The sequence below is a fragment of the Odocoileus virginianus genome, chromosome 2 (genome assembly GCF_023699985.2).
Source record: "Odocoileus virginianus isolate 20LAN1187 ecotype Illinois chromosome 2, Ovbor_1.2, whole genome shotgun sequence".
NCBI lineage: Eukaryota > Metazoa > Chordata > Mammalia > Artiodactyla > Cervidae > Odocoileus > Odocoileus virginianus.
The window spans coordinates 65,920,155-65,936,054 of NC_069675.1; the positions used below are offsets into that span (position 1 = coordinate 65,920,155).

At 36.3% G+C, this 15,900-nt stretch overlaps 1 protein-coding gene and 1 non-coding gene across 4 annotated transcripts in view; one reads left to right on the forward strand and one right to left on the reverse strand.

Moving 5' to 3' along the window:
• The window catches only part of LCLAT1 (lysocardiolipin acyltransferase 1), a 185,045-nt gene that overhangs the window by 123,946 nt on the left and 45,199 nt on the right, over nucleotides 1-15,900 (reverse strand). The window lies entirely within an intron of this gene.
• On the forward strand, nucleotides 4,921-4,993 carry TRNAE-UUC (transfer RNA glutamic acid (anticodon UUC)). Its single transcript has one exon. It is a non-coding gene; the product is annotated as a tRNA-Glu (tRNA).

Genomic DNA, 15,900 nt, shown 5'->3' on the forward strand with positions numbered 1-15,900 from the left:
AAAATCAAATACATAAAGTGAGAGTATAAACACTAATATCAATCACTGCATATATACAATATATGACAAGAGTTAAGATCACTTTGCAATGAAAATAGTTTTAACAGACAGCTAAAACAATCATAGCCTGATGATTGAAATTATTCCACAACCTGAAAGAAGTTAACACTGTTCATTATTTAAATAATTTAAGCACATGTTCTTTATGCTCTACTCCTGTGAGCTAGATGAATACTTCACAACCAAGTACCATCACACTGATTTAGTTTTTTCACAAACTAAGTGAAATGTTTATGAGCTGACTGATTTCTTTAAACCCATCAATACATTTTAAAATCCCTAGGTACATGCTAATTTGGATGACCTGATTCTGAGGAACATTTATTTATTTTTTGGAATTTAGTAACAAACACATCTGCCTTGCCTGATGAAATAATGAGCTTCCTCATTCCCAAGTGACAATTGTATTTGTTTTCAAGTCTCAAAAGACAGAGGCTCAAAGGTAAATTTAACACCCAATTCTGGAAGCAAAAATTATGGTAATGATTTTTTCTCCTCTTACAATCTTATATTTTTATTCTTATTGGCATTACTTCATATGTCTTTTACTATAAATCACTTTAAATTCTTTTAGGAAGCAGACTATCAATTAAAAATAATTTTAAACAATGTCACCTATAAAGAAACTTACTCAGTTTCACATATTTTACTAGTTAAAAGACAGAAGTTAAAACCGTTGCTTATCAATTAAATGCTTATAAGGCAACCAGGGGAAGCTGGAAAGGATGATGTTTAAAGTTGTAGCAGGTCCCTTTACCTGTTTGGGAAAACAATGACAAAAGGAAAGGGACAAACTATACATATACAGTTTCATTCTTCCTGAAGCAGCACAAGAGAATAATACTCTCCCAGATATAAAAAGAAGATAAAAGGTTAAGCAGCAGTCTTGTTACAGAGCACTAAGAAGAAATAAAACCGGTCTGCAAATTCTGACCAAACACAAAGAGACAGCTAATGAGCAGAACAGGATCAAACCATAACTCTAAGCCAAACGGAAGCAAGAACTTTCAGCCATCGACTGGAGCTGAGTAAACAAGTCTGTTAACGCCCGGGTTGGGGGAGTCCACTCTTGAGTTCTTAGACCTGTATAAGGACATTGGGGGTTATACAAAATGACACAACTTATCTCTTAAACTTTAGTGAGAGAAGAAATTATCTGTATAAATATAAAGATCTCTACAGTGATAACAATTTTTTACTTAAAACATATTCAAAAGCTAATACTAAGAAAGAAGCAAAGAGTATGTATTGTATGATTCTATTCACCTAACAATGAAAAGCATAGAAACTAACTTATAATATTAAAAGTAAGGACAGCAGCTATCCTGGAAGTGCAGAGCAGGGTTAGTTACTGAAAGGGGCACTGGGAGGCTTCAAGGGCTTTGCCAATGCTGCTTCTTATTTGGGTGCTGGTTACACATGGTGTATTTACTTACAGAACAGACTTTGGGACTCTGTGGGAGAAGGCGAGGGTGGGATGTTCTGAGAGAACAGCATTGAAACATGTACATTATCAAGGGTGAAATAGATCACCAGCCCAGGTTGGATGCATGAGAACTTTGGGACTCTGTGGGAGAAGGCGAGGGTGGGATGTTCTGAGAGAACAGCATTGAAACATGTACATTATCAAGGGTGAAACAGATCACCAGCCCAGGTTGGATGCATGAGACAAGTGCTCAGGGCTGGTGCACTGGGAAGACCCAGAGGGATGGGATGGGGAGGGAGGCGGGAGGGGGGATCGGGATGGGGAACACATGTAAATCCATGGCTGATTCATGTCAATGTATGGCGAAACCCACTACAAAATTGTAAAGTAATAAGCCTCCAACTAATAAAAATAAGTGGAAAAAAAAAAAAAAGAAAATTCACTGAGCTGTATACTTGTGGTTTATACACTTTCCTATATGTATATTTCAATAATATTTACCCCCAAAGTTATCATTTGAACTGGATAATGAGTTTGAGTAAACTCTGGGAATTGGTGATGGACAGGGAGGCCTGGCGTGCCGCAGTCCATGGGGTCGCAAAGAGTCAGACATGACTGAGCAACTGAACTGAACTGAATCCAATTCAACATATGCAATTTATAGAAAAAAAATACAAATGGTCAAGTCAACAAAGTTCAACCTATTTTTAGAAAATGCAAAAGTTAAAATAACAAGCACCATTCCTTCTCAAAGATTGAGAAAAATGCCTATGTCTTGACTTTGATATTCTGAAACTCATTTGGGAGGATCTTTGCCCTCACAGTTGGAGAGGAATATAAACTTCAGAGGGAAAATAGATAAGCAGTTATTAGAATTTTGAGTCCCTACCATCATAATGCTTTCTCACTAACTACCCTTGAGAAATAATTTAGTTTTAGGTACAAAGATTTTCATTGCAGCATTGTCTATAACAACAGTAAAAATAAGAAATTAAGCTGCCCACTGATGAGAGAAGGGTTAAAGAAACTGTGGTGCATGAAACGCTACTGGCAGCTGGAGAGGAACACAGGGCAAGCTGTCCTTTCTAAGATAAACAGCCCTCCAAGAGGTACTGCTAAGTGAAAAAGAATACGGCACCATTTTTGGAGGGGGGACCCACATTTCCTCCCCCCACCCACATAAAACGCTATGCTATCTGGCTTATATAAATAAATGTAAATACACATAAATCAGTTCAGAAGGATACATGCCAACGTCACTATGGTTGCTTCGGTGAAGATGGATGAGGTTGTGCCTAAGGGTGGTCAAAAAGGAACAGGGCTTTTTATAATGTTTTAAAAAGAGAGCATTTCCACTTACATAGTAAAAGGGAAAAAAGGAAGGAACAAAGGGAGGGAGGAAAAGAGAAAGGAAAAAAGCAGCAGCTTAGGCACAGTCAAAAAAATCAGCTTGCTGGTAATGCCAGTTTTTCTGTGATGCCATAATCACAGTAAAAATCAGGAGGCAGAAATAACCCATACCTCTTAGACAAATTACTATTTGCCAAACTTTCATTTTTACAGACAAAAACCACTCAAAACATACACTGAGACATGAATAATTAAAGCATCCTAGGTAAACTAAAACTACATGGGCGCCCTCAAGGATCCTTGTCCTAACAAAGGTCACTCAAAACCATCGTTCAGTTTACTTTACAGCACTTTATTTCCATCAACCTGAAGTTTAAACTCATGTTTTGCTTCTTCCCCCATGAGACACAGAGCTAGCCAGTAAAATGTGTAATTAAAGTACTAAGTAATGGAGGTACACAGACTGTCAGAAAGCAAGCAAGTTTACTGAATCTTTTCTTATACACAAAATATAAGCCCATGAATATATACATATATGAGTGTCATAAGGATAAAATTCTAGCAGAAAACAGTTATTAAAGTTACCAAAACCAGAATGGAATGGAAATAAAAATAAAAATAAACAAATGGGACCATTCATTTATTTAGAAAAATAAACGACCCAATTAAAAAGTGGACCAAAGAACTAAACAGACATTTCTCCAAAGAAGACATACAGATGGCTAACAAACACATGAAAAGATGCTCGACATCACTCATTATCAGAGAAATGCAAATCAAAACCACAATGAGGTGCTCTCATGCCAGTCAGAATGGCTGCCATCCAAAAGTCTACAAACAATAAATGCTGGAGAGGGTGTGGAGAAAAAGGAACCCTCTTACACTGTTGGTGGGAATGCAAACTAGTACAGCCACCATGGAGAACAGTGTGGATTCCTTAAAAAACTGGAAAGAGAACTGTCATACAAACCAGCAATCCCACTGCTGAGCATACACACAGAGGAAACCAGAACTGAAAGAGACACATGTACCCCAATGTTCATCACAGCACTGTTTACAATAGCCAGGACATGGAAGCAACCTAGATGCCCATCAGCAGATGAATGGATAAGAAAGTTGTGGTACATATACACAACGGAATATTATTCAGCTATATAAAAAGGAATGCATTTGAGTCAGTTCTGATGAGGTGGATGAAATATACTGATTTAGGTGGAGCCTAAATATACAGAGTAAAGTAAGTCATAAAGAGAAATATCAATATAGTATATTAACGCATATATATGGAATTTAGAAACACGGAAATGACGACCCTGTATGCAAGAGACACAGATGTAAATAACAGACTTTGGACTATGTGGGAGAAGGCAAGGGTGGGACAATTTGAGGGAATAGCATTGAAACATGTATATTACCATATGCAAAACAGATGACCAGTGCAAGATGGATGCATGAAGCAGGGCACTTGAAGCTGGTGCTCTGGGACAACCCAGAGGGATGGGGTGGGGTAGGAGAGGGGTTTGGGGGTTCAGGATGGGGGGACACATGTACATCCATGACTGATGCGTGTGGATGTATGGCAGAAACCACCACAATACTGTAATTAGCCTCTAATTAAAATAAAGCAATTAATTTAAAGAAAAGTTATCAAAAACAGAATGTTCATTTCTGACTATACCATGTCTACTTTACTCAAAGCATACTCTTCAAAAGAAAAAAGAAAAAGTTAAAATATCTATCTAAATTTACCAAGTTATTTTTCATCATTTCATTTACAAAGAATATGACCAATTAGAGTCATTCTACAGTCACTGAAAACTCATGATACTTGCACTATCAAACACTAATCAGCCTCAGGCAAGGTATTAAAGACTATTCTTTGTTACTGTTAACAAAAGTCTTTGCCCTTCTAGGGCAGATCATCTAGGTGGAGAGGGAAGAACAAAACTGAAAAAGATGGGAAGAAGGCAATACAATAAAGTATATATTAAAAGCCAAATTCATGAAAGATCAGTATGTGTGACAAGCAGTGTGTAAGATTGAGAAGTCCAGAACTAGAATTAAGACCACTGAGCTTTGGGAGCTCCCTGGTGGCCCAGTGATTAGGACTTGGTACTTTCACTGCCATGGACACAGGTTCAATCCCTGGTCAGGGAACTAAGATCCCACAAGCCACATGGGATGGCCAAAAAAAGAAAATGGTAGATTAAAAAAAAAAAAAACAAAGATCACCAAGCTTTAAACCTCTTTTGGTTTCACAAATGATTCTCTAATCACACCAGTGAAGAAAGTGAAAAGCAGAAAAGTTTAGGGACCTGACTGTGCTCACAGCGGCAAAACCAGTGATGATGGAACTAGGTGAAGACCTCCCATCTCAGTCATCAGCTCAGTGTCCTTTCCCTTGGAAAGGGATCCTAAAGGTCTAAGGCAATCAACTAAAACATGCAGAATGAATCAGGATGCAAACAAGGCCTGGACATGGAGGAAGAACAGTATCCTGTCAAGCTAGGACACAAAAGATAGGCAAGAGGCCGACTTTTGACGTTATTCTTTATGATGCACACTGCACAGGGGCTAGTTAGTCATAAGGAAGTTTTTCCAAAGTCTCAGGATTTCTGTTGGATTTTGTTTCTTTGAAATTGTTTCAAACAATATGAATTATTAACAGCAAGTATTTTTTTAAAAAATGAAAATGTCACCAATTTTTTTTCTGCATAAATGGCATGCACACTCACTATATTTTAACAATTTCCTGTTATTACACGAGGTTTCCTTATAAGATGTAAAAGTTTAAACCACACACACCCACACTAAGTGGAACATTACTAGATAAAATCATGAAAGACAGGTTGGTATAACTATTATATTTCTTACCTGTTATTCACAAGAGTTTTTTCCCCGTTCAAATTACTGACATGATTCTCATCCTAGCAATTCTATATCCAGACAAAAACATATACAGGAATGCTTATAGCAGCACAATTCATAATAGTCAGAGTGGAAACAACCCAATCTTCTTCATTTGATAAGTGGTATAGATATCAGCTATCATTCAACAAACAAAGGAACAAAGTACTTGATACATGCTACAACACAGATGGACTTTGAAAACTCATGCTAGGTGAAAGAAGCCAGTCACAAAAGTCCACATATCCTATGATTTCATTTATGTATATCCACAGTAGGCAAATCTACAGCGACAGAAAGTAGATTAGTGGTTTTCTAGGGATGCAGGTTCAATCCCTGAGTTGGGAAGATACCTTGAAGAAGGAAATGGCAACCCACTCCAGGACTGTTGCTTGGAGAATTCCATGGAAAGAGGAGCCTGGTGGGCTATGGTCCACAGAATCACAAAGAGTTGGACACAACTGATGCAACTTAGCACTAGTGACTACGGCTCAAGGCAAGTGGACTTGGAGGTAACTGCTAATGAGTATAAAGTTTGTTTGAGGGTAAAAAAGTCTTCTAACATCAAATAGTGGTGGTCTAAGAGCTACTGCTTGTATATTTTAAATGGCTGAATTGTATGGCAGGTGAATTACATCTCAAAATAAAAGTTAATTAGCTGGGAGATTACCAAGACATGAATAACTCTATAATCAACTCTACTCTGGAAATCATGAATGCTGAAGGAAAAGAGAAATGATAACTGACATCTCAGAAATTAGAAACAAGAGGATGCTCTTGCCTTCTGAGATGACTCACATTTGGTCTGTGGAGTGTGTTTCTCTCAGAATAAATCTACTTCTTACCTATCAAACAGACCAAAAAAGAAATTAGAAACAAGAGCATATACAAATGGAGCCAGAGAACAAAGAGGACCAAAACATGGACAGAATGAAATTACAGAACAGAAAAAAAGACCACAGAAAGACATCAAAATGTTACCAATGAGTGTCCCTGCATAGTGAGACTATGGCTGATTTTTTTCCCCAAATTGTGGACAAACAGTATTATTTTTAAAGAATTTTTCAAAAGTCTCAACAACATTTATTTCAAAGGGAAAAATCAAGTGCCAGAATTTCTTATATTAAAAGACTGGACAGGCTGCATCACAAAGAAAATACTGAGGGTAGAGTTAACCACCAAGAGAGATATAAAGTGTGAACCATCCAATATTAAAGACACTGGTCCCATGCTCTCCATACATGAAAGAGCTGATATTCTGACATCAATAGTTCCCCCCCCCCCCCCAATTACTGGTATTCACTGGAAGGCATAAAATACCACTGTTATAAGGGAATATCTAGCAAGTGATTTGACTGGACAAGGAATAAAATGTTTTTCTTCCTGTTTCTTATTACAAAACAAGTTGATCATATTATTTCTAAAAGCTATAGTTAATATAGCTTTAATACAAGACTTCCAAGTTTTGGATGTGGGGTTTCCCTGATGTCTCAGCCAGTAAAGAATCCACCTGTAATGCAAGAGATGTAGGTTTGGTCCCTGGGTCAGGAAGATCCCCTGTAGAAGGAAATGGCAACCCACTCCAGTATTTTTGCCAGGAAAAATCCCATGGACAGAGGAGTCTGGTGGGCTACTGTCCAAGGGGTCACCAAAGAGTCAGACATCACTCAGTGACTAAACAACAACAACAAAATCATTCACAGTATTTTTTTCTTGTAATAGATAAAAGGAAATGAAGAAAATATCCACAATCTATTCTTCACACAGAAAAGGGTAGTTTACCTATAGGTAGTTCACAGAATGTATTCAGGGCTCTAAAGCTTTAGAGAAATACTTGAACTATAGCCTAAAATGGTCTTCTGTTACCAGGAATTCTGGAGACATTAACTCTCAAGAAACTATGCTATGTAATTTTCTTCCATGAAACACAAGTATCTGGAAAAAGAAACAGAACCAAGGATAAATCATATACGGCCAGTATTCTGAAGTCAACAAACCAACAAAGTGTGGTGGAAAAGGGTGGAAATAATACAGATCATAATTATTTTATTTTTATTTATTTGCAGTAAGCCTTGTCTTAAAAATATCTGAAATGTCGTTATTATTTAATATCTCATAATATGAATGAAATAAAATATTTTTTTATTCAAGGTTTTTCTGACTGAAATCCATTAACTGCTTTTATTCATAAATACAGAATTCTGGGTCAGTCACAAACAAACATAATTTTTGAGACAGAAGGGTAGGGCTATCCAGGACTTCTCACTCTCAGTCTATCTCCCTCAAGTTTACTCTGCCTCTCTTTCAGAGACAGTTAAGAGACATAGAAGAGAGAAAAAGACAAAGTACTTTACATACAATATTCCTAATCTCACAACTCTGAAAAATGGGTAAAAGTACACCCATTCTACAGTTGGAGAAAGTGACCTCAAAAACATCCAAATATTCCCAGTCTATATAGCTGACAGGTCACAAAGCAAGGATTTAAACTTGCATCCATTTAACTCACAAGCCTGTGCTCTTTCCAATGAACTGTGTTACAGCTGCAAAGCACAAATGCCAGAAGAAAAGAAAGAGGAATCCATGGTTAGAGCCAAGAAAAACATCCAGAGAGTCTCCAAAAGAGTATCAAGGTATTTACTGACATGAACACCCTAAGTGAGCAGCACTGAAATGGGGTTGTGAGAAGTATAGCTGACAACACAGTAAGACAAAGCAAAGCCAGGTTTAAATTAATGAGGCATAGCTGCCGAAAGTAAAGAAAGTATCACCAACGCATATTCAGGAAATCAACAATGAGAAATGAAATTACTGTACTTAAGCAAAAACATGAAGATATTCCAAAATACAAGAGGAAAAAAACATGAAGTCTAAAATACAAAGTCAGACAGCTACTGTAAAAGTAAATTATACTTTACCTAAAACAAAACTATTTATAAAATAGTAAAACATCTTTCAGATGTTTAACAGAATACCACCAAAGTATTAGTTCTTCACTAACTGATCTTTGATCTTGATTACTTGGAATCTATTTTATAAAAAAATTCAATGTATAAGGCTAAAGTCAAAAGTATCAAAGTTAATTAAGCTACAACAGAATTCTCTATAACTGGTAAAATTCAGGAACAACAGTCTGAAAGTTAAAGGGGATGATGCATCCTCCAAGAAATTAAACAGGATGAAAATAAAAAGGAACCCAAACTTCTGTGCTGGTGGTGTTTTATACTGGGCTCTACTCCAAGCACTTCTGGAAACACCAGAGTATCACAGAGGATTGAGACTGGAAGATAAACAGGGCACTTCTCCGCTGAGAGTCAATATTACTACATTTTGGAAATAATACTTTTACCTTCAACACAAGCACATAGGGTAGACTAGAAAATTCTCATGGAACCTACAATTGAGCAAGGAAATAAAAATCAAATCAGTAAAGAGTGATAGTGTAAAAAAAGCTCGGCAAGCATCTAACCAAGGGTTCTGTGTTCTTCTAGAAGGCTTCCTTGACATACAAGTAGTGGAGCTAAAAGAGAAAAATTTTGCTTTAAGTTTTTTGTTTGTGTGCTTACTGAGGGATGGAAGAGGAGGAGGTGGGGACTTAGCTGGTGAAGATAGTTGCTGGGGAAAGGACAAAATGTGTGACATCCTGAAGGTAGGTATTCAGAAAACTAGGAAGCAAAGTCTGGCACCTACTGACTACCTAAAAGTGGCACCCTGGACTTGTGGCCCATTGGATTCCTTCAGAGTCCAGGGCAGCTTCAGAAGCACTAAATAACAAGAGCAGCAAGGCAGATCCTCAAACCCAGAGTTCCTATCCAAACTCTACTGCTAACAACACTTGTATAATTCTGAGAAGTATACCAAGGCCCACCCATTATCCCCCTTCTGCTCTCTTATACCCACCCCTTACTTTCTTTACCCATGAAATGAGAAAACTCATGGTTCTCTATGGGGCAGCCCACCCCACAAGGAGAATTTTAGAAATCTGTTGGGTTGCTCTTTGTCTTTGAGGTTTTGTCTTCTAGCATGGTGGTGGTATTGATTTAGTTGCCAAGTCGTTTCCGACTCCTGCCGACCCCATGGACTGTAGCCCACCAGGCTCCTCTGTCCATAAGATTCTCCAGGCAAGAATACTGAAGTGGGTTGCCACTTCCTTCTTCAGCATACCTCATATTACATTTTCAATAATTTTCCTTTCATTTTTCCTTTATATTACACTTACAGAATTAAATTGATTTAATTAAGTGGGAAAATTTTTCCATTAACTGAATTTTACTTCTGGACACGAAAGAGTACTGCAAAATATTTATTACAAAAAGGGGGGTTGGGTTAGACAGAATTAAGAGTATTTGACTAGAAGATTTCAAAGGTTCTTTCTAGTCTTGTAATTTACTGATTCTATTAACCTGTTCAACGCTAATAATGAGACAAAACACACTGATAAAGAATGTAGATGATCTGTGGGTAAGGAAAAAAACTCTAAATCTGCTTCTGTACTTGATTAAATAATTAAATTTGTTGAAAAACAATCATATCCCACTGCCTAGTGTAATATATCAGAATACTGTGTGCTTTACTTTAAAGGAAAAGTTTTAAATGGTCAGAAAAGTCATTATTATAAGTAGAAGCTTAGGGATACATGTTCGAAAGGCAGCCCTGAGGTTGGCAAAGATTCAGCCCATATGTCCCAATCATCAATTAAAGAAAAAAAAAATCACCTTTTATGGAATGGGTATAATGTGATATGAACTCTGAAATATTAAGGTAAAGTTAAACAGACTTGGTATTCTCCCCTCCAACCCAAAACAGAAATTTATTAGTGATAAATTTCTGGGAAAAAAAATAAACTTATGAAAAATTATTAAAACAGAAAGTTGGTATTTTGAAGATCAACCTTCCCATTCTGAGGCTTTTGGAAGGATGGAGGGGTGGGTGAAAATCCAGATAACAAGAGGACACGATATTCTTTCACCAAGCTATTCCAAAGTTACTGTAAACTATATTATTTATAACTTTTTTTTAATTGGTAGAATGCCTATTATGGATCAGGGCACTTACACATACATGAACATACATACCTGTGTCTATGTGTAAACATGTATTTATATTTATAGTTTTGTTTTTTCAAATATATATGCTTATATATATATATGTGTATATATATATATATATATATATATATATATATCATCACACTTAATTACTGTAACAACCTTCAAGGTAGATACTATTTTCCACTCTTTCTTATGAGGAACATGAGGCTGCTCAGTCATGTCCAATTCTTTGCAATCCCATGGACTAGAGCCCACTAGGCTCCTCTGTCCATGGGATTTCCCAGGCAAGAAAACTGGAATGGGTTACCATTTCCTTCTCCAGGGTACATGAAGTTAAAAGACATTTAACACAGAGACTTTCAGCAATAAACTCCATGTAGAACAAAAAGTCTTTCCAAAATATGCCTAAAAGCCTCTGAGCAAGGAGAAAAGAGCTGCTAAACATTATGCAAAGTTGACCCTAAAAGAAGAGTACAGTTAAGCTTCACCTATTGACCTAATATTACATATGAAACTAATTTTCATTAAGTCCTGGTACTTACGTGTTCTAAGCACTTTTGTATACATTCTTACTTGATATTCCTTGTATTTTGTCATATTTGATAAGATATTTATCATTTGATAGCCTTCATTAATACATCCATAAAGGAAGAAATGAAAAACAGACCAGTAATGGCCAGGTGAGGGTGGGACTATGAAGGGACAGATAGAGCAAAGGAGTTTTGGGGGTGGTGGAACTATTCTGCTCCTGACTATGGTGGGAGTTACACAAATCCATACATACATTAACAGTGATAGAGGAACACCAAAAAAAAAAAAAAAAAAAAAACATTTAGAAAAAAGTTTAACTGCATTTCTGTAACAACATGATATAGAAAATGGATACAGAATATTTCTCCTGGATTTCACTTCCTTTCAATGCCACAGCCCAATTTCGCTTTCAGCTCATGAAATAATCTGGTAGAAACACTTTAGTCCTTTAACAGTTCAGATGTTTTTATGGAGATTCTAATTAAACCACTGCAAATTTATCTTTTTTTAACTGTCGATAAGTTCTCTCAGCATGTCGACATTTTAAAAATTCAAGTTATTATACAACAAAGTCAGACTTTACAAAAGTAACTGCCTTCCAAATTTAAGTTCTGTTATATGAGTCTATTTAAATTAAGAAATAATTAGTCTCTACTCACACCATTTCAAAATCAGAAAGGAAGGAGAGAAAATTTACTCAATATTTACTTCCAAAATGGGCCAAACATCATTACTGCATTCTCTTTTAAACAATCCTATCTCATTAAACAATATCCCACCGATGGGAGAGAGATAATTCTCCAGTTTTACAAAGAAAGAACATGGAGTTCAGCAGGTTAAACAATGCAGCCCACAGTTGCTGGATTAATGAGACAGCAGGGCCAAGATGAGCCAGAGCTTTAAAATATGAGCAAGTTTTAGTTTGCCTGGTAATAAGGGTATACATTAACTGTGGAAATTTACAATACAAATGTGGAAATTTATAAACAAAATTAACCATAAGTGCAAAATACTTATTTGTCATCTCTAAAAACAGTCAAGTATTTGCTAGTGATATAGAATTCTTCCAATCGGGAAGTCAGATGATGCTAACAGAAGCTAATTTTAAGCACTAGACTTAACTAGGAATCAAGAAAACAAGCCCTTCGGTGTTTCTTGTTACCAACAACTAAAGATATCTAGCATTTTAAGTCAAGAAAATAGCTTATTAGGTGATGTCCATCACAGAAGCAGTAAATCTAGGATAAAGTATCATATATCCAAAGCTTTTTTTTTCTCCCCTCAACTCCAAACTTCTTAAGGAATCCAAATTCCTACTACTGGAATTTAAGGTCTTCTACAAGTCCGGCCCAAGTCTTTATCTGCCTAGCACTCTGTTTTAACCATGGCTGAACTCTTCCTGTTTCTTAAGTTCTACATGTCCCTCCCCACGTCTAAGGTTTTGTTCACATGCCCTCTGTACTCCACTTAAGGAAATCCAACATATCCTATAAGACCAGCTCAATTCTTTCCTCTTCCTACAACCCTTCCCAAGCTACTAGTTCAAAAGTTTCCTCCTTTTCTCAGAATTCCTATAACACTTACTTGTCCCTTCATGATGTACAGAGTTGTTACTGAACTGAACTAGTATTTCATTTTTTCATGTGTGTCTATAGGACAGGGATCTGTGACATCTATTCTTGTATCATCTATAGCATCTCACACCTTTTGGTAGGCAGAAAAATATTTTTAATTTTAGGTAACAACTAATTTAGAATTGTACTTAAATATTTATGTAGTACATGTGGTGTAAGTATCTAATGTACACTTCACTTAGACACAGTATTATCGTTTTTCCTTCAGCATAAACACATTTAAAACATGTGTTATCTTTACTAAGGCTAATGCCTAAATGATAGCTCTCAGAAAGAGAAAACCCAAGGCCACATTCCTGTATTTTCTTTTGATCCCACTCATTTAAATTATAAAAAGTTTATTGATTATCAGTTGGTCATATACATTTCTCCCCTGAAAGTCCAGGCAGAACTTTTGTAATATACAAAATTTATGGAATATTACCACAAATACAGTTAATAGGCTAAAATTAAGGCACTAACAACCAGCCTTTTAAGAGGAAGCTAAACAAAAATTATTCACTCTTAGGAACTTTAAAATAAATTTATAAACAAAATATAACTGCCAAACTTAAAATAAAAATTCCATGGGTTATATTCATGCACATACTACCACACTAAATCATAAGATTAAAAAATACAACAAATCACAAGGTCAAGTACTGGGCTGCCAAAAGTTCATTTGGGATTTCCACTCCATATTATGGAAGACCCCGAACGAACCTTTTGGGGAACCTAATGGCTTAAAGGGGTGATAAAAAGAATGGTTAAGAGTATTGACTCTGAAGCCAAACTGTGTAGACTTGAAGTAACTCTTGTTACTCACTATACGAAGAGGCCTTAGCTTAATCTTACTGCACCCTCTTCAGTACCTGCCTAATAGTGTTACTATTAGTATTAAGAGAGTTAATATATGTAAAGTGCTTAGACGAGTGCCTGGTATATAGTAAGAGTTTAATAAATATACTACTGACTTATATATGGTATAAATATATCTATTCTTTCAACTAACTTATTTCTTCAAACATATTCAAGTTATTATAACATATTTTATTCACCCAAGGCCAAGCAGGAGATAACATTGATGCACTCAGATTTACCTGATAAGCATATTTTTCAAGTCTACTTCACTAGTTTTCTACCCATACGAAAAATACCTTCTTTCTCTCACTTAAGACTTCCTATAATAGTACTATCCAACAGAAACACAAGGTGAACCACATTTGTCATTTGAAATCTTCTAGCAAACACATTAAAAAATAAAGAAAAATAGATTAAATTAATTTTAATAGTTAACCTAATATAAACAAATATCATCTCAAAACATGATAAAATTTAAACAGATTACTAATAAGATACTTTACATTCATTTTTTCACAATAAGTTTGTAAAATCTGCTGTGTATTTTAACCCTATGGCACATCACAACTAGACACAGGGCAACACATGTAGTATATACTGCATACTGATGACTATAGGTAAGATTAAATCTATAGTAAAACCTTCATGCTTCAATTTATTGAAAAGAACTACTTAGGCATTTTATCTGTGGATTCACAATCCTAAGACTTCTCCAACAGCAAGCACCTTAAAGGTCTAATTTCTTAAAAATCTTTATTTTAGAGATAAAACTCAGAGAAATAATTCAGTGCTCTGATTAGAGGTTCTCAGGGAGTCCTAGGCCTCTACAATGAAACTCACTTGTCCTTGATACCAGGCTTGTCCCTATTTAAACCAAAAGCTGTGGTCAGACAGGTTGTGGGTTTGAATCTGAGCTCCGCCACTTAATTGTGAACTGCCAACTTGTAACTTCCTCAATTTCAAAAATAGGGGTAATAACAGTATCAAGTCAGGTCAATAGCAGATAGAGTTGTGAAAATCTGATGAGTTAATACATGGAAAGTGGTTGGAGCAGCAATTGGTGCATAGTATATACTGAGTAAGTATTTGTTTTTATCATTGTTATTAACAGCAGGTTCTAGATTAAGATGCCCTTGTTTGAATCAAGATACAAATGCTTCATATTCATTTCAATGTATGACAAAAACCACTGCAATGTTGTAAAGTAATTAGCCTCCAACTAATAAAAATAAATGGAAAAAAAAAAATAAAATAAAATAATAATAAAAAAAAAGAAAGTTAAGAGCTCTCTCGGGCCAGGCTAAGGTCACAGTGCACTCCCCAACTCCTGTCTTACAAAGCCCTGCAGGCGAAATTAGCCCTTCTTCCTTGGCCACATGACACAGAGCTGGGTTCCTTCCCCACTGCATCTTGCCTGTGTGGTAAGAAGCTGTGAAGCATGGCTGCTATCAAAAAGTCTACAAACAATAAATGCTGGAGAGGGTGTGGAGAAAAAGGAACCCTCTTACGCTGTTGGTGGGAATGCAAACTAGTACAGCCACTATGGAGAACAGTGTGGAGATTCCTTAAAAAAGTGGAAACAGAACTGCCATATGACCCAGCAATCCCACTGCTAGGCATAAACACTAAGGAAAGCAGAATTGAAAGAGACACGTGTACCCCAATGTTCATTGCAGCACTGTTTACAACAGCCAGAACATGGAAGCAACCTAGATATACATCAGCAGACAAATGGATAAGAAAGCTGTGGTACATATATACAATGGAATATTACTCAGCTATTAAAAAGAATGCATTTGAATCAGTTCTAATGAGGTGGATGAAACTGGAGCCTATTATACAGAGCGAAGTAAGTCAGAAAGAAAAACACCAATACAGTATATTAACGCATATATATGGAATTTAGAAAGATAGTAACGATAACCCTATATGCAAGACAGCGAAAGAGACACAGATGTAAAGAACAGACTTTTGGACTCTGGGGGAGAAGGCGAGGGTGGGATGATTTGAGAGGATAGCACTGAAACATGTATATTATCATATGCGAAACAGCTCGCCAGTCCAGGTTTGATGCATGAGACAGGATGCTCAGGGCTGGTGC